Source organism: Myodes glareolus, chromosome 14, assembly GCF_982192425.1.
Source record: "Myodes glareolus chromosome 14, mMyoGla1.1, whole genome shotgun sequence".
In the NCBI taxonomy this organism is placed as follows: domain Eukaryota; kingdom Metazoa; phylum Chordata; class Mammalia; order Rodentia; family Cricetidae; genus Myodes; species Myodes glareolus.
This window is the reverse complement of record NC_142039.1, coordinates 62,209,306-62,232,418: the sequence shown is the minus strand read 5'-3', so window position 1 is coordinate 62,232,418 and position 23,113 is coordinate 62,209,306. Positions and strand designations below refer to the sequence as shown.

Sequence of the window (23,113 nt, the reverse complement as noted above, 5' to 3'; positions counted from 1 at the left end):
CCTTTGCTGGAAATGGGGGCTTGTTGGTTTGGCTAGATTGGATAGCTCTTGCGCCCCAGTGATCCTGATCCTCTTGTCTGAGCCTCCCCAGCACTGGAGTTATGAGAGTATGTCACTATGCCTAGGTTTTTACAGGGGCACTGGCCATCGAAACTTGATCCTTTTGCTTACTTACATGGAGAGCTCTTTACTAGCTGAGCTGTCTCCTCAGTTCCTGCCTGCCTAGTTTTTGATCCTCTTTTAGCTGGATCCGTGAACACAGAGCCCCACAGGTGCTGGGCTGAATTCTGCTAGTGTGGATCAAAACCGTGTTGGTTGTTTTGTGATGGACTTCACCCTACTGAGTGTCAGAATGGTGATCCTTTAAACCAGACACGCTTTCCTTCTGGTGGGAGACCACTCTGGATTTGAATTGAGGCACAAGTTAGAGATGGCTCCTCTGCCTTTCAGATTCCATATGTCTGTGTCAGGCAGAAATGGGGATGTCTTAATTCATTTCAATAACTAGAGGGACAATAGGCCTTGCATTTCATAGAATCCAAAGGCTTTGAAAACAATTTGGTCCCCCTAGTTTTACTGAAGCCATGTTGTCTGAATCCTCCCTGGCTCTCTATTGCCAACTGAAGATTGTTTCTCTGCCACTATTCTGAAAACAAACAAACAAACAGATCATGGTGGCCTTTCCACTTGATATTTGATCTTTTCCCCCACTCCTAGTACAGTAGACCCTACCCTGTTACAATTTTGTTCTCTAAGATTTTAGTTTCTCACAGTCAACAGAGTTCCCCCAAAAAGACATTAAATGGAAAATTCCAGAAGTAAATAGCTCAAAGGTTCCGATAAGCTTTATTGTAGTATGCTGTTCTATTGCATTATTAGTCATTGCTAATTTCTCGCTGCTCCTAATTCATACATTCAGATCATCATTCCGTGCTGGCTGGTTCATTGTCCACTTCACAGCAGCTAGAATTACCTGGGAGATGAGCTGCTGAGCATCTCGTGAGGGATTATCTTGACTACATTAACTAATATGGGAAGACTCATCTTAATTATGGCAAAGACCGCTCCCTGGGACGAGAGGGGACCAAGCTGCAGCCTGTACCCATTGTTCTTCCTCTGACTGTGGAAATATGTGCTCATCTACGTTCTGCTTTTGCTGCTCTGACTTTCCCATGATGGTGGTCTATACCTGACCCATGATCTGAATAAACCCTTTTTCTCATTAGGCTGTTTTTGTCACAGTAATTAAATACAACAACAGAAAAAGAAAATAGGACACATGGATATTTATGCATAAGAAGAGCTACACATGAGGGTCTCTGCTGTGTACAGTTTCAGGCATTCACCAGGGGTTGTGGAATGGGGCCTTTGCAGATAAATGAGAGATTGCATGTGTGTTTGTGTGCTCACGCAAATGTGTGTGTGTGTGTGTGCACACGGGCATGTATGTCTATCCATGTGCATGCAGATATGTGTGTGGGGTATATATACTTGTATGCACATGCATGTAGAGCCCACAGAACAACCTCGGCTGTCATTTCTTGGGGCACTTGCTAGCTTTTTGTGGTTTTGAGATGCAGGATTTTTCACTGGCCTGGCACTTGCCAAGTAAGCTAGACTATGTGACAATGGGCCCTGGGAGTCCCCTGTCTTCGTTCCCAGTGCTGGGATTATATCACCATTCCTCCATGCCTGCATTTTTTTTTATTGGGTTCTGGGGAATGAATTAGACTCAGGCTTTCCTGCTTACAAGTCAAGTACTTTAGAGACTCAGCCAACTCTCAGTTCCACTACTCCAGTTTAAAGGACAATTTTTCCATGTCAAGGGGACATTTCTCCTGTAGGAACACACAGCAAAGAGTTTGCAGAGTGTTTTCTCTCAGCCAGATAGAGTAAATGAAGACTGATAAGGGTTAGGTTAAGGATTTCCTTCAATGGCAAACTAGTTCCCTCCACCTTCTTTGGCAGTTCCACAGATGAGAGTCTTCATTTGGGGATGCCTCTGAAGAAATACGGAGGTCAGGAACAGTTGATGGAGATGTGCATAGCTCGTTCATCCCGTGTGCGAAGGATGAGTTAGCGGCACCCTCTACAGCGGGAAGTCAAAACTCCAAGCACTTGCTTCGTAGATAACAGATAAGATTATCTTCCACCTGTCAGCAAGATCTCCTGTCCTAAGAGTTCACAACTTCCCCAAACAGTGCCACCAGCAGGGAATGGAGTGTGCACACACACACACACACACACACACACACACACACACACACGGGGTCTATTTCAGACCCAAACCATAGCGCCCCAGCTTGGATATGGTGTCCCATGACTTTTGTCCCTCTCAACGTTTCAGAGGCAAGTCACCAACTCTAATCTGCACTCAAGTGTCACCAAAGTGTGTCTGTCAAGAAATAGAGCCACCGGAGACCCGTTGAAGGCTGCCTCTGACAATCCCTGTTCTGTGATTTGTGTTTCCCACCCTGTGTCCTTGGATTCAGACTGTGGACCCACCAGTCTCTTTGGTCTCCCAAGGTCTTTCCCTACTTGCTTCCAGGCAGCTGGGTTCTCAGAGGTGACTAGACCAGGAACTAGGAAGAGCCTTTGACTTCCTCTCACATAGCTTATCAACATGACTTTGCCAAAGCATCTGGAACCCCACCAGCTCAAGAGGCAGGACCTTGCACATGCTAGGTCTCCAAGTCTTGCAAGTGTTCTCTGACTGAGATGCAACTCCAGTCCAGCCTGCCCCAATTTTAAATTTGGAGACGGACTCCCATTAAGAAACTCAAGCTCCCCAAATAGCTGGTATTCTAGGTCTGCACCCCCCAGACAGGGCTCTCACGTGGCTCTTAGTAGTAAGTGGCTCTGTGGTCAGCCTTGTGTTATGACTGCTCCTCCCCTAAGAAACGGAATTGTCTTGAATACATAGGACAAATCATCAGATCACTCCATTCAAAGTCTCCACTCTCTCATGTCTTTAAAGTAAAACTTAACATCTTTGGCATAGATTATGAGGCTTTTTACAGTTGTTCGGTAATTTCTGTGGTTTCAGTTTTGTGAAGTATTTGTGCAGGCTGGAAATATCACATGTGCACATCTCTGTATTAGCGTGTAGTGTGTTTTGTGCTTTATCTTGAATTTGGTTATTTTTTAACTTAAATATTTATTTTCAGGTTTGTGTGTTTGTGCGAATGTATACTGTGTGTGGGCACCAAAGGAGGTTAGAAGAGAGCATCCAATCCCCTTCTGCTGGAGTTGTGAGCTACCTGTGTGGATGCTGGAAATACCACTTGGTTCTCTGGAAGGGCAGGAGGAACTCTTAACTGCTGAGCTATCTCTCCATCCTCTTAGCTTTATCTTTATTTTTTATTTTTTGAAATACAATCTCATTAGATAGCCCATACTGGCCCTCTACCTCTTTGTCCTCTTGCCTCAGTTTCCCAATTGCTGGGATTACTGGCTGGTGCCGGCATACCAGCTTTAGATTTTATTCTCTATTCTGTATATAATAAAGTATTTTGCTCTTTTCAATTGAAGAGCTACTTTTCCCAGTAGCATTTATTGAATGAACTACCCCTTCACCACTGAGGAGAGAGATTCCACCCTGGGAACTCTTCATTTCTTCCTGTTGTTATTGTTGTTGTCTATGTCTGATTGTAATAAAGATAGTTCCTAAAACTTCAGCGAGAGCACAGAAGACAACAGTTGCATTTGTAGAGATCGTGTTCCCATTAGAATATTTAAATATATGTAAAACAACCTGAATTATAAGTAACAGTTAATTTTAGGGAATTTTACTGATACATTAGGAACCAATTCTGCTTAGGAGGCTGGGACTACTTTATTTGAAAAATTCATCTAGTCAGACGAAGGTCAAACAAGCCTCACAATAGCAAGGTTATTGTGCTTGGCTTATATTGCCATGGCACCCCCTGATTGTGACCCTCCAGAAAAGTATCCCCCAAATGCCTATGGAAGTGGAAAGCATTCTGTTGAGCCCTGTACATACTCACAGTCTCTAGTCACCCACTCAAATATGCCTGCTGATGTTGTTTCTTTCCCCACCCCCACCTCCAGTCTTGGGACTCTGGCTATATATTTTTTTCTGTTTTGTATTGTTGCTGGCTTTCTTTATTTTCTTGAAAGACTCTCATGTGTCATAGCTCAACTTCAGAATCAATTTATAGCCAAAGAGGACCTTGAACTCTGCCCCTCCTGCCTCTACCTTCTGAGTGCTGGAACTGCAGGCATATGCCACCATATCCAGTTTCTGCGCTGCTGGGGACAGAACCCAGGGCTTTGAGTATGCTGGGCAAGCAATGCACTAACCAGGCCTCTGATCCAGCCCTTTTACTTTGTGCTGACAGTGCCACCAACCAGCAGACAAGAACACATTGTCAGCGAGGCCAGATTCAAGCCTGCTCCTTGTTGGCAGGGTTAGTGCAGGGTGTGATGAAGAAAGGAAGCAGATGGGGTTTCCTTTGTCTTAGGACTGGGGGAATGGCTACATGGCGGAGCCCTCACCAGCATGCATAAAGCCTGGCATTGCATCCCTAGCGATACAAACACATCTTTTTTTCTTGGAGATGCCGTGCTGAGGATAGGGGACAGGGCCTCCTCCATCTGTAACCATGCACTCAGCTATACCTCAGCCCTGACTTAGGAAATTTCTGCTTCAAAGGAGATTCATAAAGTTTTCAGAGTTGTTTTTTGTCTGTATAGTTTCGTTTTGATTTTTTTTTTAAGACGAGGTGTTACTATATATAGTAACACCCTAACAGGCTTGTTGCTCACCATGTAGCCCAGGTGGAGCTAAGTGGAACTCACAGTGTCCTCCTGCCTCCGCCTCCCTAGTGCTTTCTGGGACTATAGGTGTGTGCCCTTTCTCCAGCTGGTGGTTTTCTTTTGCTAACTATCACAGTGGCTATAACTGAGGATCGACTGGGAGTCACAAAATGAATCAGTTTTAACTCCATGCCCCCTGGGATGAGGAAAAATGGAAATTACTGTCTCCTTGGATGAGTTTCTCTCTCTCTCTCTCTCTCTGAAAATACATGAACATTGCTTCACCAGTCTCCAGACATGTGGCTTCAGCAGACAGAGAATATCTCCTTCCACTACCCCAATCCCCAACCACCTCCAGACGCACAAATGGATTTTGTTCATAGACAGGTGACAGGAATGTAATCCGGAAATGAATTTCTTTGTTAAGGACGTTGAGCTCTCTGCATGAATAGGAATGCGAGGCTTCTGGTAAGCTTCTCTGGTTCAAAGCCACTTTCTATTACATTAAATGATTGATATCCTTTGGAGGTCAAAGGGCGCCGAGGGGAGCACAGCTTTCCTGTAAATGCCAGCCCTCGGGAGACATACTGAGCTACACGAGAAGATCGGGGCCAGCCTGGGCTATAAGCCCAGGCTATGTCTCAAAATAAGATAAAGTAAAAATTAAAAAAAAGAGTCAATTGACATAAGTAGTTCAACCCCAACCCAAATCTAGTCATAGTTCTGACTCACTTCCTGTGTATCTTTAAGATGTATACGGCTTTCTCCAGGCCGGATGGCAGATGCTCTGAAGATGTTAAATGAAGCTGCAGACATCTTGTCCAGTTCTCTAAGAGCCAGAGAGAATGTTGGGAGCAATGAAGACAAGAACAGGGAGCTATTTTTAGTTTCAAGGGGGAAGAAAGTTTGCTGTCAGCGAATAACATACCTAGAGACCAAAGACTTCCTTTCCCCTCCAAATTATGTCTTTCCTAAGACAGTTTTTCTTTGAATTTGCAGGCTTATCTTGATTTGTGTCACTTTGTTCATACTATATATCAAGGTGGGGGTGAGACAGCGGCCATGAAGACTGCTCAGAAAATGAAATGAATGGCACCTGTTTAACCTCACTTTTTGTCGGGGTTCATATCAAAACAAAGCAAAAGGACACTTTTGTTCTCTGGCAGATGCATGTCCAGACTGAGCATTATATGTTACTAAACTCTAGTCACTTGACTGAATGTTTACCAGCAGCCCCTCACTTTCTGCCTCTCAACGGTAGGAATTGTTTGCATGAATTTAACCCCCCCCCCCCGAAGTCCTCTTAGAAAACGTTGACTGTTCCGTAAAGCCATAACTTGCAGAGTCTTTCAAAGGGTCAGTTATGGGACCAGGGACGTAGCTTGGTGGAGTGCTTGCTTAGCATGCAAGGCACAATGTGTTTGTCTCTGGTGTAGCATAGGCTGAGCAAGGTGGTACACAGCTGCAATCCCAACACTAGGAAGGTGGAGGAGGGGGGGATCAGAAGTTCAAGGTCACCCTTAGCTACCTAGTATGCTCAAGGAATACTGGAGGCCCTGTCTCAAGAAAATAAACAAAAATATTAACTATCCCAATGACTTAGGGATGCGTGAAAGGTTACCTCTCTTATAAGTGGGTCATGTGATGACAATGGTGTTGATCATTCTAGAACCCCAGATTGTAGAGTTTAACATTACATGCGGTGATTAGGCATTGATTGCCTTGGTTTCCTAATATTCTACATAGGAAACTGATCATGGAAGGCAGATCTGTTTACACTACAGCCAACTCTTTAGCTAGAGAAGAACTAATTTTATCCATACTCTACCTGTGGAAAGCCATGATATACAGACCAAAACATGAGAGCTGAAACATGGTAAGGGGTCCTTTCATGTGATGGTTGGGGGCCTAGGTCCCAGGTTGCCTCCATTTTGTGTTAGAGACCATCTGTTGTTCAAGTTCCAGGCAAAGAAAATGGGTCATTGAGAGCCGCCTTACTTTTCCTTTTTCTTTCCCCCTGTTGCTGTTAGTGTTATTTTGAGGTAGGCTTTTGTTATACAGACCTGGCCACTCTCAACTTGCAGTATAGACTACAAGAGCCTTGAATTTGTGGTCATCTTTCAGCTGTAAGGACTGCAGCCATGCACCACCGTGCTTGGTCTTTGTGTCTTTGCTTTGGAGACCATCTTCAGCTCTGATGCCTGTCTACATGCTGGCTGAACACACTAATTACTAAGTGCGAAGAGCGGGGCAGAGGGGAGACAGTCTAAGAGCAGAAGGGAGGGGCACAGCATCTGCCGTCAGCATCTCTCCTCCAACACCGGGGATTACAGTTGTAGTATTATGTATCCATCGTCCTCCCCAGTGGGTGACAACCGTCCAGCAGGCTTTCAAACTAGATAAAGAACAACTACTCTCCAAACATACAAACCGGGGTACAGACTCCTTTGAAGTTGGCCTCCAAACTCTCAAGTGGCCACTGTCAAAAAGCAAAACAGTGGGGTTTAACCATGATTCAGGAGAAACTGGAGAGCTGGGGACAGGAAGACGTTAATGCAACTAAGGCAGGAAAAGAACTTTTCAGAATGGCTGCCCTTCGGGCCACTCTCGTGTGGACATCATCAGCTGTTCGGAGAGAGGTGAAGAGGCGTGCACACCTTTCCCATTAGTTTCATATCTACTGTGTACAGTACCTGGCGCTTTCCACCCTGGGAGGAGATGGTATTTATCAGGTTTATCTAGATGCAGGTGGGGGAAAACCCAGCAACTACCCATTTGTAGTACAAAATGGAAATTTCCTTTCTCTTTCGTGCTATCATTTTTTTTCTATCCTTAAAGCTCTATATGTAAAAGAAAACAATATTTTCTCAACAACCAGATGGTATTTTTTGTTTTTAAATACAGACTCTCACCGTTTAGCTCAAGCTGGCCTCAAAACTCCTGATCCTCCTGCCTCTACCTCCTGGGTACTGGCATTGCAGGTGTACAACATCACACTAGGCGGTCTTAGACTTTAACAGGCAGAATGAATAATTTTTTTAAAAAACTAAACTTCCTCTACTTTCTACCCTTGACACCTAGAAGTTATTATACTTAGTTATTCAAACCTGAAGAAGCCTTCCTTTCCTTCTTTCAGTGGGTAAACTTGAAATTTCACAAGCACATGCCTACTGGAAAATACTATCTTCCCCTGTACTTCTTTCTTCCTTTCTTCCTTCCTTCCTTTCTTTCCTTCCTTTCTTCCTTCCTTCCTTTCTTTCCTTCCTTTCTTCCTTCCTTCCTTCCTTTCTTCCTTTCTTCCTTCCTTCCTTTCTTTCTTTCTTCCTTCTTTTCTTCGTTCTTTTTCTTTCCTTCGTTTCTTTCTTTTCTTCATTTCTTTCTTTCTTTCCATCTGTCTGTCTGTCTTTCCAGTATTTTAGGGTACCAATGTGATGTGTGATAGTTTCTTTTGGGTGAGTAACTTCTTGCTTGTGTGACATCAGAAGACAGACATTGAGAAAGCCCAGGGATTTCCCCTGCATATTCACTAACTGCTTGAAGTGGCGATTTCCACTCTGACTTGGTGTTTGGTTTTGTTAAACTGCAGCATACTGGAGGAGCATGAAAGAATCTGTGTAGAAGTTTCAGAAGTAGGGTTCCTATAGACCCTGAGCAAACCAGAGTGGACTCCAGCCTGCGCAAATGAGCTTGAAACAGGAGTGGTTTGGGGTAAGTCATTCCAAAGGACTTGGCATTTGCATGTTTTTAGTTTCGTGTGGCAGTATTTATTTGGTGTGCTGGGATATTTTAGTGAGTAAGGTGCGCAGCCATTTCCCCCATAGGTCAAAATGTTGACATACCTAAAAATGTTGTTTTTATGAGACAGAGCCAAGAAAGTAGCCAGATTAGCTTAATATGTTTATTTCTAAACTTTACAGGATAGTAAGACTTCAGGGGAAGGCATTTTGTCATTAGGGAAAATGAAACAAGGTAATAAAAAAAACAAAACAATAGTAGCAGCAAAACCACAAATGTCCACACAATGAATAGTCTGTGTGGTTCATGGGTTCCATTTAGCTGAATGCGTAAGGGATTCATGACTCAGACATAGGAGATCTAGGTATTTGGTGATACTCTTAATCTGTAATCAGCATTGGAGCAGACAAGGTGGAGTTGCTGGGAGTTTCCAGATCATTTTCAACAAAAGCTTATTGAGTAATTTTTAAAAATGTGGCACAGTGTAGTCATTTGAAAGAAATATATATTGTGTAAAGTACAATCAGGATAATTAGTATTGTCTTCAAAAACTCTGGTCGGTTTTCATGTTGGCAACCTTTGCCAGATCTCTCTAGAATTTATAATAAGCTGTTGTGGGATACAGTGACCCTCCTGATAGACCTTAGTCCTTCTGTTTATTGGTGGTCTTGGTCCCCCAAGTGACAAGCTTGTTCTAAGAGTTACAGCCCAAACATTCCACACTTTAAATACATGGTTTAAAAAACACAAATTATATTCTAAACTAATACAGCTTTCTCGGGATGCTTTCTTGTCTTGATTAATGGTATTTCCTGGAAACAATCCTCAAATGCAAGTCCTGTTCATCCTCACTTGTGGTCAAGGGCATCGGGAGAACGTACCGCTTGCTATGATTGCCTTGTAGAAGTGTATGTGCCAGCATGATTTCCCTGGACTCCTGCAAATTGAAAGCTCAATCTAGTACCATTAAATAATCAGTAGTCTTCAGTTCTCTTCAGTGGAATTTACTGTGTGCCTGGGGCAAACTATCATTTGCAGGGAGTGAGGGAGGTCATTTGACTAGCCAGTGTAGAAGAAAAGGTCCAGCCCCTGGGGGACTCTTATCTCCATTGTCTTTTGGTGAAGCAGGACTTCCAGATTCTGTAGTTAATAATTTAATTCCCTTGCGACATTAATAAAGGAGTGTTTCATGAATTTTATGTTAAAATAAAGCAAGACTAGGTTCTTTTAAATTCTTGTCTTTTTTTTTTTTTTATCCCTGCCGAGGCCCTAGATTGTTATCTCTGTGTAACAGACTGAGGGCAAGATCCTTCACGCCGTGGAGCCCCAAACTTTGTTTTCCATTGAGAAGAATGTATTGGCTTTCTTTCTTACTAAACACGGCCTTCCTGAAGCTAAGCTGTGCACAGCAGTTTAAATGATGGTCACATGTCACTCTCGTTAGCAGCTGTCTGCCTCAGAGCAAGTGGCACAGTATTTGGGTTTCAGAGCATCGTTTTCTCTCTCGAACAAATGTTAAGATATGAGATGCAGGAAACCACATGAATTCAGCGGAGTGACATTGCAAACTCGGTGTGATCTAAGGATGCTAGGCTGTGAGTGTTCCAGAGAGCGTGTGGCCTTCCTGTCTGCTGGGGTACGCTAGCCCCTATCTCTTTCCGCATGTGTCTACTGTGTGTATGGGCCATGGTGTGTCACAAACCCGCTGAAGACATAGCTGGGGACTCTCTATAGACAGAACTTGCCAATCAGAAATCCAAGCTCTCTTCATAAGTTCTCAGTATACCTACCCTCTTGAGGAGTGTCTTTGGCACTTATTAGGTGCTACATTAGAACTATGTGGTGTTTGCTGTCACCCCACTTGGGTTTCTGACTTCTGCTATAGGACAAGACCCAGATCATACTCCAATGTTTCTCAATGGTGGTCTCATCTCAGGGCCTCCTGCATCCGATTCACCAGGATGTGGTTGTCATAGACACAGTACCACCAGGCCTAAGGAATCAAAGTCTCTGGAAGATGCGGAGCTCAGAAGGCTCATCCCACTTCTTTGCCCACTGCAGTTTAGAACAACTGTCTAGAGACTAACTGTGAACATTGTCCTTGGCCTCTTGTCCACAGCAAAGGGTACAGGATCTGAGTATGAGGAAGGTTCCCAGGAAATGCTCTCTTATCTATGTAGGCAGCAACCATCATGAGATCTCACGTTTACTTTGATTGCCTTACCTTTGGGGGATGGAAAGTCATCATTGTCTATGAACTCTCAGAACCCAGTTCCAGCTAAACACACAAAGTGCCCTCTTATCCGGGCCAGAGCCTCTTCAATGTTTCTTTCCTCCGTCCCTTGAAATGGCAACAGCTTTGACTGAGGTCTGATACAGGGGACATCAGCTTTGTGCTGGGTAGCTGGAGGAAAGCCACAAAAGACCAGCCAGTTCCCAAGGCCACATGAGCTGCCCTTGGCGGTTTATCCCAAGTGCCATTTCTTTCAGCTGTTGGAACTTGCAAGTGGTCAGTTTGGGTGGCGGGAGAGGCACCCTGTCACTGGAAAGGACAAAGTTAAGCCTTACTGGCCACACATCAAAGCTCCACAGGGCTAGCAGCAGACTCGGCAGACTCTGGGTTTGAATCGCATGTTAACAGATTGCTGGGGTGACATTTGACTCCTCCGCCCCTCCTCCACTTGCTCTACCCCCCATTCTACAACCAAGGGGGCAGTCAACCTGACTTGGCTTGATTCCAAAGAAATCTATGATATCCATGCTTCTGGCAGAACTCCCCAGCAGTCTGCATGCAGCCCTGGTGGGTAGATCTAACAGAAGAACATGTATTAGTCTCCTTATTCTAGGAAGGGATGAGTGGGGCCATCAGGATGAATGTATCTGTTGAGATAACCATTGCTGAGCAGGTATAGAGAAAAGCAAACTCTGTTTCTCCTACCATCTGTTACAATACAGAACACATCTGTGAGGAATACACGGATAAGATCCTGGAGGTGAAGGCTCAGTCCTGTAGTGAGGTTTAAGTCACAGTGGGTTATTTAATTGGTGCTGCTGGCCCACCAGATGTAAGGTGTGTGTGTGTGTGTGTGGTGGGGGTGTTCCTTGGACCTCCTGCCTGGGTTTGAATGGATTTACTAGACTGACACAGAATTCAAGCAAATACTTCTTTACAGCTATAGCTCTACTGTATGCCACTGCTGAGTCATACTGACATGTTCCAAGTGGCGTTGCAAAGGATACAGGCGGAGAGCAGGACAAAGAGCTGTGTGGGGTCAGGTGAAAGAGTGAAGGGCAGAGTCAGTGTTCTCTGGGCATGCTAATCTTCAGGATCCTCCTCACATCTTAATGCTCCACAGACTCCGCCTCTTTGAGTTTTAGGGAAGCCTTACTGCGTAAGCATGCTCGGTAAACTCACTGGCATCAGATGGTCAACTGAATCTTCACCGTCTCCTCCTCCCAGAGAGTGGGGGAGAGGCTAACTGACCTAACCCTCAAGTCTCGCCTCTGTGCTCTTTACTGTAGCTGTGGGATGTCTAGGATCAGTCAGTTAATTCCAGAATCAAAGGAGACTTAGTACTTCCAAGAATTTTAAAAGTTGTAAGTCAGGAAATGGATATAAACAGTAAATATATATTTCACAATATCATAATGACCAAATGCATCTATCATCTATCTATCTATCTATCTATCTATCTATCTATCTATCTATCTATCTATCTATCTATTTGTTTGTTTATTATTTATTTTGATGCTGGTTTTGTGCTACATACCCATAATCCCAGTGTTTAGGAGACTGAGACAGAGGATAGCCTGGGATATGTAGTTAAGATCAGGTATGAAATTTTTTTTGCGTTCTTTGCATTTTTCACCTATTACTTAGTCACAGGTTTGCCCATAGAAGTCAGGCTGCTCATAAATAACGTGTGAGAAGACACACTCAAGTACCATGTTGGAAAAGCATATTCTCCCAAGTGTCCATTACAGCTTTAGGTTTTGATGTTGGAATGGAGCCAGTGGCCATGTGCATGTTAAACAGGCACTCTGTGTCTGGGATACACTTTTTGTCTTTTCATTCTGTTTAGGAGATTAAAAAGAGAAAAAGTGTAACCAGCTAGATTCTTCTCATATTCTCAGCTAAGCACAGACAAACAAGCGTGCGTTCCTAAAGCAAGACCAAGGGCACAGAAGACTTGAACATGAGATTCATGGAGAGCTGGTGGATTTCCCCGAGTGGTTTTTTTTTTTCATTCAAGTTGGGGTAGGTGTGAGAGATGTTCCGTGATACAGAAGAGACGTGTCCCAATTGTCAGTTGCAGGATAGGAATGAACAGTTGGTTGCACACATATATCTGAGCCTTTCTTAAAAGGCTCTTGGGTAGAAGAATAGCCAATTAAAGAAAACTTAAAACTTGAGGTTTTATTCTAGTATCAGATGACAAAGTCTGGCTGTGTAGGCATGAGTGGCCTAGAACTCGTTATGTTAAGCATGCGGGCCTCAAACTCGCAGTGACCCTTCTGCACCTGACTCATGGGATGGAATTGCAGGTGTGAACCACCACATCTGGCCTCGCATTTCTGATTTGGGGGTCTTTAATAGTACATGGAGTATTTCCTTCTTAGAATCCATATTTTCTTACAAGTGGGCAAAAGAAAAGCCAGTCTTACAAGCTGAGGATCCGCCTAGATAGAACCCGTGTGGCTCCGTGCCACTTAACATGGGGTGGCTTTGATCGTGGCCTGATTTTCAAAGCAACACTCATCCTAGGTACTGGTTTGGGAAAACCAGTAAGCAGGCATAGGTAGGAAGAGACCCACTGATGGCTATTCATGCCCGTAATCTCAGTATTTGGGAGGCTGAAGCGGGAGGATTGCCATCGAGTTTGGACCCAGTCTGGGCTTCATAGTGAGTTTAAGGCTAGTTTGGGCTGAGAAGTAAGAAATTCAAAAATCAAAACAGGAGCTAGCAAACTCACTGCTCTTACTACGGGCATGCTTAGAACATTCTAGAAGTGTTCCAGCTTAGAGGAGTGTGACACACCCATGCCAGTGTCCTGTAAAGCAGGACCCAGACTGCCCACTGATAGATGTGTTAGGGCTCACTCTTCTAGCCGATGCCGTAGCAAGCTCCTAATAGCAGAAGTCGTCCCAAGGAGACGTGTAGTTACATCTCACTTTGAGTGACACCATATCAGTCCGTGAAATGTAATGGGTTTTCTTAGATCAGCGATGCAAGGGTAGACTGACTTGATGTGTCCTCTTCTTCAGTGACAATCTGAGAGCTTTGAAGGGAGGTATTTTCTGTGCACCAAAAGAAACTAGAATTTTAACTGCTGCTGCCTGTGCAGATATCACTGAAAGAAATGGGAAAACCACGTCCTGTTACTTTGTGTGCTTTCCTTGGTGTGCATATGTGAGTACATGTGTGTGTGTGTGTGTGTGTGTGTGTGTGCGTGCGTGCATGTGTGAGAGTGTGTGTGTGTCCACTCTGTGCCAGTGAATATCATTAACATTTCCATCTCTTCAGATTCCAAACTCAGTTATTTACAGATCCCCTTCATATGACTTCAACCAGAAATCACATGGACCCTTTGAACTTGAGGCTAAATCTGAAGTTGAGGTTATCCCATTTGGTTCCGTGGACTTCTCATTCAGAGAAGTCCATGGGCAACTTGAACCCTGTCCACTGCTGGGCACATCCTTTTCCTATTCTTCCTCCATTCACAGTGCTGTGCTTTTTCCTGTTAGATGTTCTCTCTCTCTCTCTCTCTCTCTCTCTCTCTCTCTCCTCCCTGGCTTTGTGTTCTCGTAGGCTTCAGCATCACTTACCTGGACTCGGCACCTCCAAAAGTATTCTTCTCTGGTGCTGCTGGTGCTTTTTGAGACGGGGGCTCATGAAGCCCAGGCTGCCCTCCATCTTGATAATGTGAAGGATGACATTGAACTTTTGATCATTCTGTTTCCATTTGCCAAACTCTGGGATTACAGTTGTGTGCTTATGTCTGGATTTTGTGCAGGGCTGAGGATTAAGCCCAGGACTCCCTACACACTAGGCAAACACTTGACCACTGGCCAGATTTCCCAGTGCCTGTTGTTGTTTTTCAGAAACTGTAAAAAAGATGCTTCTGACTAAATAATTTTATAAAAGTGCTTAATTTTTGTGTTAAATTATTTAAACTAAACAACCTAAGTCAAACTATTGGTACTGTAAAAAATTAAGCAGATAGAAATGATTCTAATCCATTGCAACCATCTTTGTAAAGTTACCTGGAGCTACCTTTGTAGCATTCTGTGACATGGATGATGATAATCCACCAAATCAAGGATCTATACTAAGGGTACTTACTGTACTGTCTGCATTGTGACTATGTGGGATTTTTTAAAAGGGAATTTAAAAAGTCAAGACTGGATAGCATTAAAAAGGTTGACGTAACATTTTCAGTTTTGAAAGGCTACCCTGCTCTAGGAATGTGCTTGTTGCTTTTTTTTTTTCCCTCCCCATTTCTAAGAATTCTATTTGGCTAAAATACCAAAGGAGAAAAAAATCTTGGCTTAAGTAAATGAAAGGTCTTCTCCAAAATTAATTTTTATTCTCTAAGAGTTTCTTTATGAAAGAAGTAGGGCTGTTTTTTAAATATCACATTAAAAAATGTCACTCAAAAAACGCACATTTTGCATTGTAAACAAGGTGTTTGCATTTTTGACAGTGAGTCTGTGATGCATATTATATGTATTTTTAAAGGATGTTATTATTTTTATTTATGTGGATGTATATGTGTGTGGTTGTCTGTGGGGCTAGAGCTACAGAGAATTGTGAGCCCCACCCCCACCCCAATACAGGTGCTGGGAACTGAACTCCAGTTCTCTGGAAGAGCAGGAAGGGTTCTTAACCACTGAGTCATCTCTCCAACCTGCAGTTACATGTCTTTTAAGATATATTTTCATATGTGTGTGTGTGCTCAATTCTATGTACAACAGATACATACAGCAGATTTTTCCTATTGGTTCTTCAGTTTGCATCAGTGAGTCAGAAGTGGTAATTTTCACCTTGAAACTTGCCCAGGTCTCCTTAGTTTCTGCTTTTGCATGCCATTCCGCAGTAACCTCCCATCTCTCTGTGATCTGTGCCTGGAGGAATCAAGGAATCAGTCCTCCTGTGCTGATTACAGACTGGCGTGGACACATTAAACATCATATCATTTCATAGCATTTTGTAGAATTTGATGCTTGTCTGTTTCACACAGTCGAAGCACTAAAACTCACGGTTTTCGCTTTCTTTTCTCGGCGTTTTGATGAGTTTGTTTATTTTGTGTGGGCATGTGTATGATTGTGCGCGAGCTCCAGAGTGGAGGTCAGAGGATAACTGGCAGGAGTTAGCTCTCTCCTACAGCCACATAGGTCCTGGGGCTCGAACTCAGGTCATCAGCCTTGGCAGCAGGCACTTTTAGCTGCTGAGCCATCTGTTGCCATGTATCATTTCTGAGGAGGTACTGACTCTTCTATTACTCTTTTTCTGATCCCAAACACCTAGTGACAAACACTCAGGAAGGCAACAGATTTCTGCCATTTTCATTATAGCTTCAGCTACTTTCTAATAGAGCAGGCTCTCATCCAAAACTGCCCTCTACAGATTGTCTAGACCAATCCGTATGGTGATATTGTGGCTACAGCTGATCCAGGGATGCCTGATTTTTGTTAGCATGGGCAGAAGTGTCTATGAGAGGGATAGGACCCTGATTTCCATCTCTGGTTAATCCATCTCTAAAATGTCTCTATATATATTTTAGTATAGAAGCTTTGATTAGGGAACGTGTAAAGGAGAAAGGAACTAGGATCTGTGTATGAGTTACTGTCCTCATGGTTGTGGCAGATGACCTGACAAAGCCAGCAAGGATGGAAGGGTTGATTTTGGCTCATGGCTTGAGGGAGCAGCCTGTCATGATGAATAAATAAGGCCCGGCAGCCAGAGAAGCTCAAAGCGGGGGTGACAGGGGTAGACTGTGTCCAGGAAGCAGAGATGACTGCTGGAACTCCACTCTCTCCTTTTTATTCTTCAGGGGACCCCAGCCCATGGGAGGATACCACCCATGTTCCCAGGGGAGGGTGTCTTCCCACCTCATTTAAGTTCCTCTGGAAACACCCTCACAGACAGACTCAGAAGTGTGTCTCCTAGGTGACTCCGGTTCCTGTTAAACTGTCCATCAAGATTAATTGTACAGCCTATCTACAGACAGTACTTTCCTGCAGCATGTTGAGCAAGTCATTAGCCTCTGCAAGCCTCAGTTTATCCATCCCACATAAGGAAAAGAAGACATTACCACCCAGAGCTGTAAAATCCATGTGAGTTAAAGCATGCAAAGGCTTTCCTAAAATGTTGAGGGGTTTGTTGTTGTTATTATTGAACGTTTTCACAGCGTTTGGTTAGTTGCTTCATAATAAAAATTTCCACTTTGTTCTGAGTGTCTTCTTTCAAATGTAGTTAAGTACACACTCAGGGAAAAGAGTGGGTGAGCCCCACTGGATAAGATGAAGCAGACCTGTGGGCATACAGAAAAGCTGGATAATTGGTTGGATGAGAGCACTGGGAGATATTGCAAGAGACCATTGTGTGGCTTTTCCTAGGGAGATGTGGGGAAATGTCTGTTCACCCAGAGAGAACACCTATAATTGTTCAAAGAAATTATTTCATTTAAGTCTATCTTAGTGAACCAATGAGTTTATTTGGGTTCCTTGTGAAAGCATAGGAAGTGGCTTCATAAAACAACATCAAAAACCAGAAATGCCTGCCCCCAGAACATCCACAACAAAGCTTTGGAAAATGCCCTTTGTACATTTTCCTGCCCAGGTATTATATTAAGTTGCTCTTGTACATGTCTTATCTTACATCTTCACTGAGTGTCTTAAAAACAGGTCTGTAACTTTTACATTTAAGTTATACGTTAGTATAATGGAAGGGGCCATTGGGACTGGAGAGTGTGACCCAGCTTGTAGCTTGTGATGCTAGAATTCAAACCCCAAGCCCTAGTCTGCCCACTGTTCTCAGTCTCTACACAATGATTTCTTCTCCTGGCTTAAGCTCTTGTTGCTAAGCAGATAGCCCCTTGCTTCCCACCAAAGCCCCACAAGGATGTGATCGCCTTTGCAGGGGTTGATGGGGAAGAAATTGTTTTTAACTGTCCTCAGGACCAGCGTTAGTCTAAGTGATGCTGCTGGCAGGTGGCCATTGGCAGGAGGCAGTCAAATTAGCCACTGGTATGAGCCCAGCATCCTAGATTGAGCCTGCAAAGTGAGCCTGCCCTTCACAGTAAATAGATTTGGGAGTGAGAGCCTAGCAGGAGCCCTGGATATTTAAGGCAAGCACTTTGCTTCTTCCGTCCAATTGAATCCAAATTCATTATAGCACTGAGATGCATAGCAACAAGCAATGCAGTGATGGCTTCCCAAGGCTGCCTGGTTCAAAGAGGAAGTTTAGCTCACTCTATCAAAAGTCATGGCCACTGAAGCAACAAGATACTATTACGTAAACTTGACCTAAAGCAATACTAGATTTCTATTATAATCTACTAGACAAATTTTTGGGTCGTCTGTGCTGTGACATCAATCTGCTGTAAAATTTGCTAAAATATCAAGTCCTTTGAGTGTATTTCACTTGAGGGTTGTATTTTGTAATCCTGCTGGTGCAGGTTTGCAGGTGCTCAGCTTATCCACAGCTGTACCCCCTTTGTAGGAATGCACAGGCTACCTCTACCTTACTACTGAGTGGAAACACTAGTGTCATCTCCAACCATACCTGGAACTTGCCTGATTTCATCTTCTCAGGAGGGACAGTGAGGGAAAAGCATTGTAGGGACCCAGTTGACACGTCAGATATGTTACTTTAAAATGTCTATAACTTGGTCATTTCATATTCTTTCCATTTGTCTGTCTGTCTGTCTGCCTGCCTGCCTGCCTGCCTGTCTGTAAGCGGAGACTATTCTTTCACTTCTTGACGGCTAAGATCCAAATAATCATACAGAAACTATATTAATTACAACACTGCTTTACCAATAGCTGAAGACATAGTTTCTCTGTAGCTTTGGAACCTGTCCTGGAACTAGCTCTTGTAGACTGGGCTGGCCTTGAATTCACAGCTAACTCTTATATTTTAAATTAACCCATTTCTATTATTCTGTATTGCCATGAGGCTGTGGCCTACTGGGTAAGGTTCCTGCATGTCTTTCTCCTTCAACAGCTACATGGCATCTCTTTGACTCCTACTCTCTCTATATATCTCTGTTCTGATTTCCTTCCTGGCTTTACTCTCCTAATTTACTGGCTGAAAGAGCTTTATTTATTACCCAATAAAAGCAACACATACACAGAAGGACATCCCACATTATCTCCCATTTTATGTCTAAATAAAAAGTAAGGTTTTAACTTTAACATATAAAATTACATATAACAAAACAAGTTCAAGCAAGAATTACAGTTACAATTTTTAGTCCAGTTATATCTGGTAAAATTAAAGAAAATATACCATCATCTATTTTATCTTTGTGAGTTTAAAGTTTCATATTTAAGTTATCTTTTATCATAACAAAGGAAAAGTATAACTATCTTTCTTCAAATCTTCAAAGGCCTCAGCAGGATATAATATTACCTAAATAAACAGGAAGAGCATTGTAAGCAACTTCCAAAATTTTAGAATTGACAGAGACATCTTGCTGCCCGAAACAGTCACCCATAGTTCTTCTGTAATGCTAGGGCATCCATCTTCAGCCTACAGACCCATAGTATCTGGCAAATTTTTCCATGAAGGCTTTTTCACCTATCTTGGCAGTATCCTGCAGAATGTCTGACAATTTCTTCTGTGAAGCAGGAACCCTGAATGACCATCCTATCTTTTGGACTGTTCAGTAGTCACTTTTCTGTGGGTCCTGCATGTCCTGCTCATACAGCGTACCATCAAGCAGTCCAGACAAGAACAGTTTCTTGCCCACATCACTATCCTTATCATATTGAATGCAAATTCCATAATGTGTTTTTTAGTGTTCATCAACCTCTCTGAAGTATTTGGTGCTGCCAAAAGCAAACATGTCTCACTGTTGAGAAGATTCTGAGATCTTAAAACATTTTAAATGCCATATTCTGTAAGTCTTTGAAAGGTTTGAAGAATGCATAGCTACCTGAAATATATCTCTGTACATCTAGAAAACATAACTAACATAACTACAAGTTTGACTCTTATAAATGACTATCTGTTAATCTGTAATTTTAATTATATATTACATTTTAAATGAGTTGCACAAAGATAATATCTTAAACAAGAGGAGAAATACATATACATAGTGTTACAAATTGACCTTAAATTTGTATCAATAGACCAAAGTTGGTACCAGCATAAAGTATTCATTTCTATATTATATCCCCCTTATTTTTAAAAAAAAAATTGACTGTGACCATTAATCACTTATAATCAACTTCCTTTAAATGAAAACAAGCATTTATAAACAATCACTTTGAGAATTTGGGCATAGTTTTCTCCGAACTGCTTCCTACAGTTTTTTGGGCAAAGTATTTTAAGATACACAGAGACCTTTCAGGGGATCTTGTTCCATCAAATCACATTAGCCTGGAAGGAATCTACAGATTCCAATCCTCTGTAGAAACAAAAGCAGAACCTGTTTTTCCAAAGTAACATGTCCTTAAAAACTCAAATGTTGAAGTCAAGATACCTTTAAAATATTTATGTTGGTTTAGCTTAGCAGCCTGTACAATGAAATGTTTCTCTGTAGTTAGCTCATTCCCAGTCAAAAATTCAAAGAAAGCATAATAGTATTATAATCTAGACTCTCTGTGTATTTTCCATCTTCATGTGACTTATTTTTATTCTACTTTTTCTACAAATTTAGTATTTATTTTATTATTTTTACTCCTTTAATCTATGACTGTCTGTACTCTTTTACATTATGTTCACTGTCTCTCTAAAGATTTTACTTCATTTATAACTGTATATACTCTTTTTACCCTCTCTCTCAAGACTATGCACATTTTAAAATACACTGTGTCTCCTTTAGAGGTCTTTTATGTCAGAATCTCTCCAACTGTGTATCTAAAATCCTTTTCTGACCAGGAGCATGTCTTAAAATGCTGAGCTGGCTAGGACTAAATCTGCTTTGGCTTTTGGCACTGCCTAGTACAACATAGTGGAGGTATTTCACCACCTGCTCTGTGAACCGTGCTCACTGCCCCAACTCCAAGGACACATCAGGTCTATGTCACCATTAAGCAACTTGTAGCCCCATTTAAGTGCTCTATAGTCAGACCTCCCTAAAGAGCCAGAGCTGTTTGTGCCTATGAATCAGGAAGCCATTTTTTTTAAAGGCACTGCACCTTTGTAACTACCAAGAAGCTGCACTTTGCTCCTGTTTTTGCACATTTAGAAGCACTTTTTTAAAGCTTTATGTGGACATGGTTGCCCCATGTTCGGCGCCATGTGTAAACAGAGACTGTTCTTCCTTTCTCAACAGCTCAGACCTGAAAATCACACAGAAACTATATTATTACAACACTGCTTAGCCAAAACTTAGGCATATGTCTAACTCTTATATCTTAAATTAACCAATTTCTGTTATTCTGTATTGCCACAAGACTGTGGCCTGCTGGGTAAGGTTCCAGCTTATCCTTCTCCTTCAGCAGCTGCATGGTATCTCTTTGACTCTGCCTACTCTCTCTATATATCTCTGTTCAGATTTCTCACCTGGCTTTTCTCTGCTAATCCATTGGCCAAAAGATCTTTATTCATTATTCAATAAAAGCAACACATGCACAGAAGGACATCCCATATAATCTATCTATATTTTTGTGTATACATATATACACACATATGTAGCACAAATTCTAATTGTTCTTAATAAACACCCAGAGTCAGTTATTAGGGTTAATGTTGAAGATCAGGGACGTAGAGTGGCCAACCACTAGAGAGACCTTTTACCTCTACAGAATCCTTAGACCAAAAGAGCCATCCTGTCCTCAGACTGCCTCCTCAGATTGCAACTGTCTCCACCAAATCTCAGACTACACTGAACTTCTGTCTCCTGCCTTATATTATTCTCTTTGCCCAGCTGTATCACTCCTGTCTCTATCTCCCTAGTGCTTGGATTAAAGGCATGACGTCCCAAGGGCTGGGGTCACCTTTGTGTGATTTCTGTTTCTCTTTTAGGCAGATTCAATCTTGTGTAGCCCAGGGTAGCCTTGAGCTAACAGGGATCCCTCTGCCTCTGTCTCCTGAGTCCTGGGATTAAAGGTGTGTGCCACCACTACCTGGCCTCTAATGGCTTAACTCTGCACTCTGATCTTCATACAAGCTTCATTTGTTAAAACACAAGCAAAATATCACCACACATATATGTACTTTTATTTTAGAGTAGCCTCATTATAGTCCAGTCATTATGAGCTTGGTGTATGGCCAAGGGCTTGAACCTCAGTCATAAACATGTGCCACCACATACCACACCAAGTCTTCATGCGTGCTAGGTCAGTGCTCTGTCACTGTGTTACATTCCCATCATATATGTACACACATACACACACACACACACACACACACACACACACACACAGAGAGAGAGGCATATCCCCTCATATACTTTAACACATCTCTAGATTACTTAAAATATTTAAACCAATGTCAGTCTTATGAAAACAGTTGCTATTTAGTATTGTTAGGAGAATAATGACAAGAAAAACACCTCTATGTTGAAACTATAGTTGCAAATTTTTTCATAGATATTTTCTATCTGCTGTTGGTTAAATATATGGAGGCACACTTCATGGATACAGAAAATCAACTACACACACACACACACACACACACACACACGGGAACATGTATGTACACACCTGCATACCGTTCAGACTATTGCTAAGTATACAATCTTACAAGTTCAAAAGCATTGTGCACATTTCCAGTGTGGGACATCCATCATCTGCAATCCTTTCCTGAGACTTTCATTATTCCAAATACAAACTGTATCTGCTGGACCATAATTTCCTACTCTTCCCTCCTCCAGTCCCTACAGACCTCTACTCTTCTTTCCTTCTCTTTTTCTTTTTCCTATTTTCTTTATTTGTTTGTTTGAGACAGGATCTTACTCTATACACAAGACTGGGTTGGAACTATGTAGATCAGGCTGGCCTGGAACTCATAGAGTTCCACTTGCCTCTTCATGCAGAGAACTGAGGTTAAAGGTATGTGCTAACATACCTGACTCCCCATTCAACTTTCTGCTTCTATGTATTTGGCTATTAGAGATACCACTCAAAATCATGCAATATTTGTCTTTTATTTTTGGTCTGGCTCCTAAGTTTTGTTGTTGTTGGCTTTCTGTTGTTGTTTTATTTGTTTGTTTGCTTGTTTTCTTTAATTCAGGGTCATATTGTGTAGCGTAAGCAAGCCTAGAACTCACAATATATCAAAGGCTGGTCTTGAACTCAGATCCTCCTGCCTCTGCTTCTTGAGTGCTAGACTTACAATCATTGACCACTCTTACTGATTTTGAGCTCACTTATTTAATACAGTGTTTCTAATGCAGCGTTTCGAGTAGGGTTTTATTTTGGGAAG

At 42.4% G+C, this 23,113-nt stretch overlaps 1 protein-coding gene across 5 annotated transcripts in view; it reads left to right on the top strand.

The window, feature by feature from the left end:
* Positions 1–23,113, top strand: part of Atxn1 (ataxin 1) — a 394,410-nt gene that overhangs the window by 99,899 nt on the left and 271,398 nt on the right. For all 5 annotated transcript variants that reach the window (XM_087896548.1, XM_087896549.1, XM_087896550.1 and 2 more), the window contains one exon: positions 8,366–8,487. The gene's annotated coding sequence lies outside the window, so the exon portion shown is untranslated. The remainder of the gene's footprint in view (positions 1–8,365; positions 8,488–23,113) is intronic.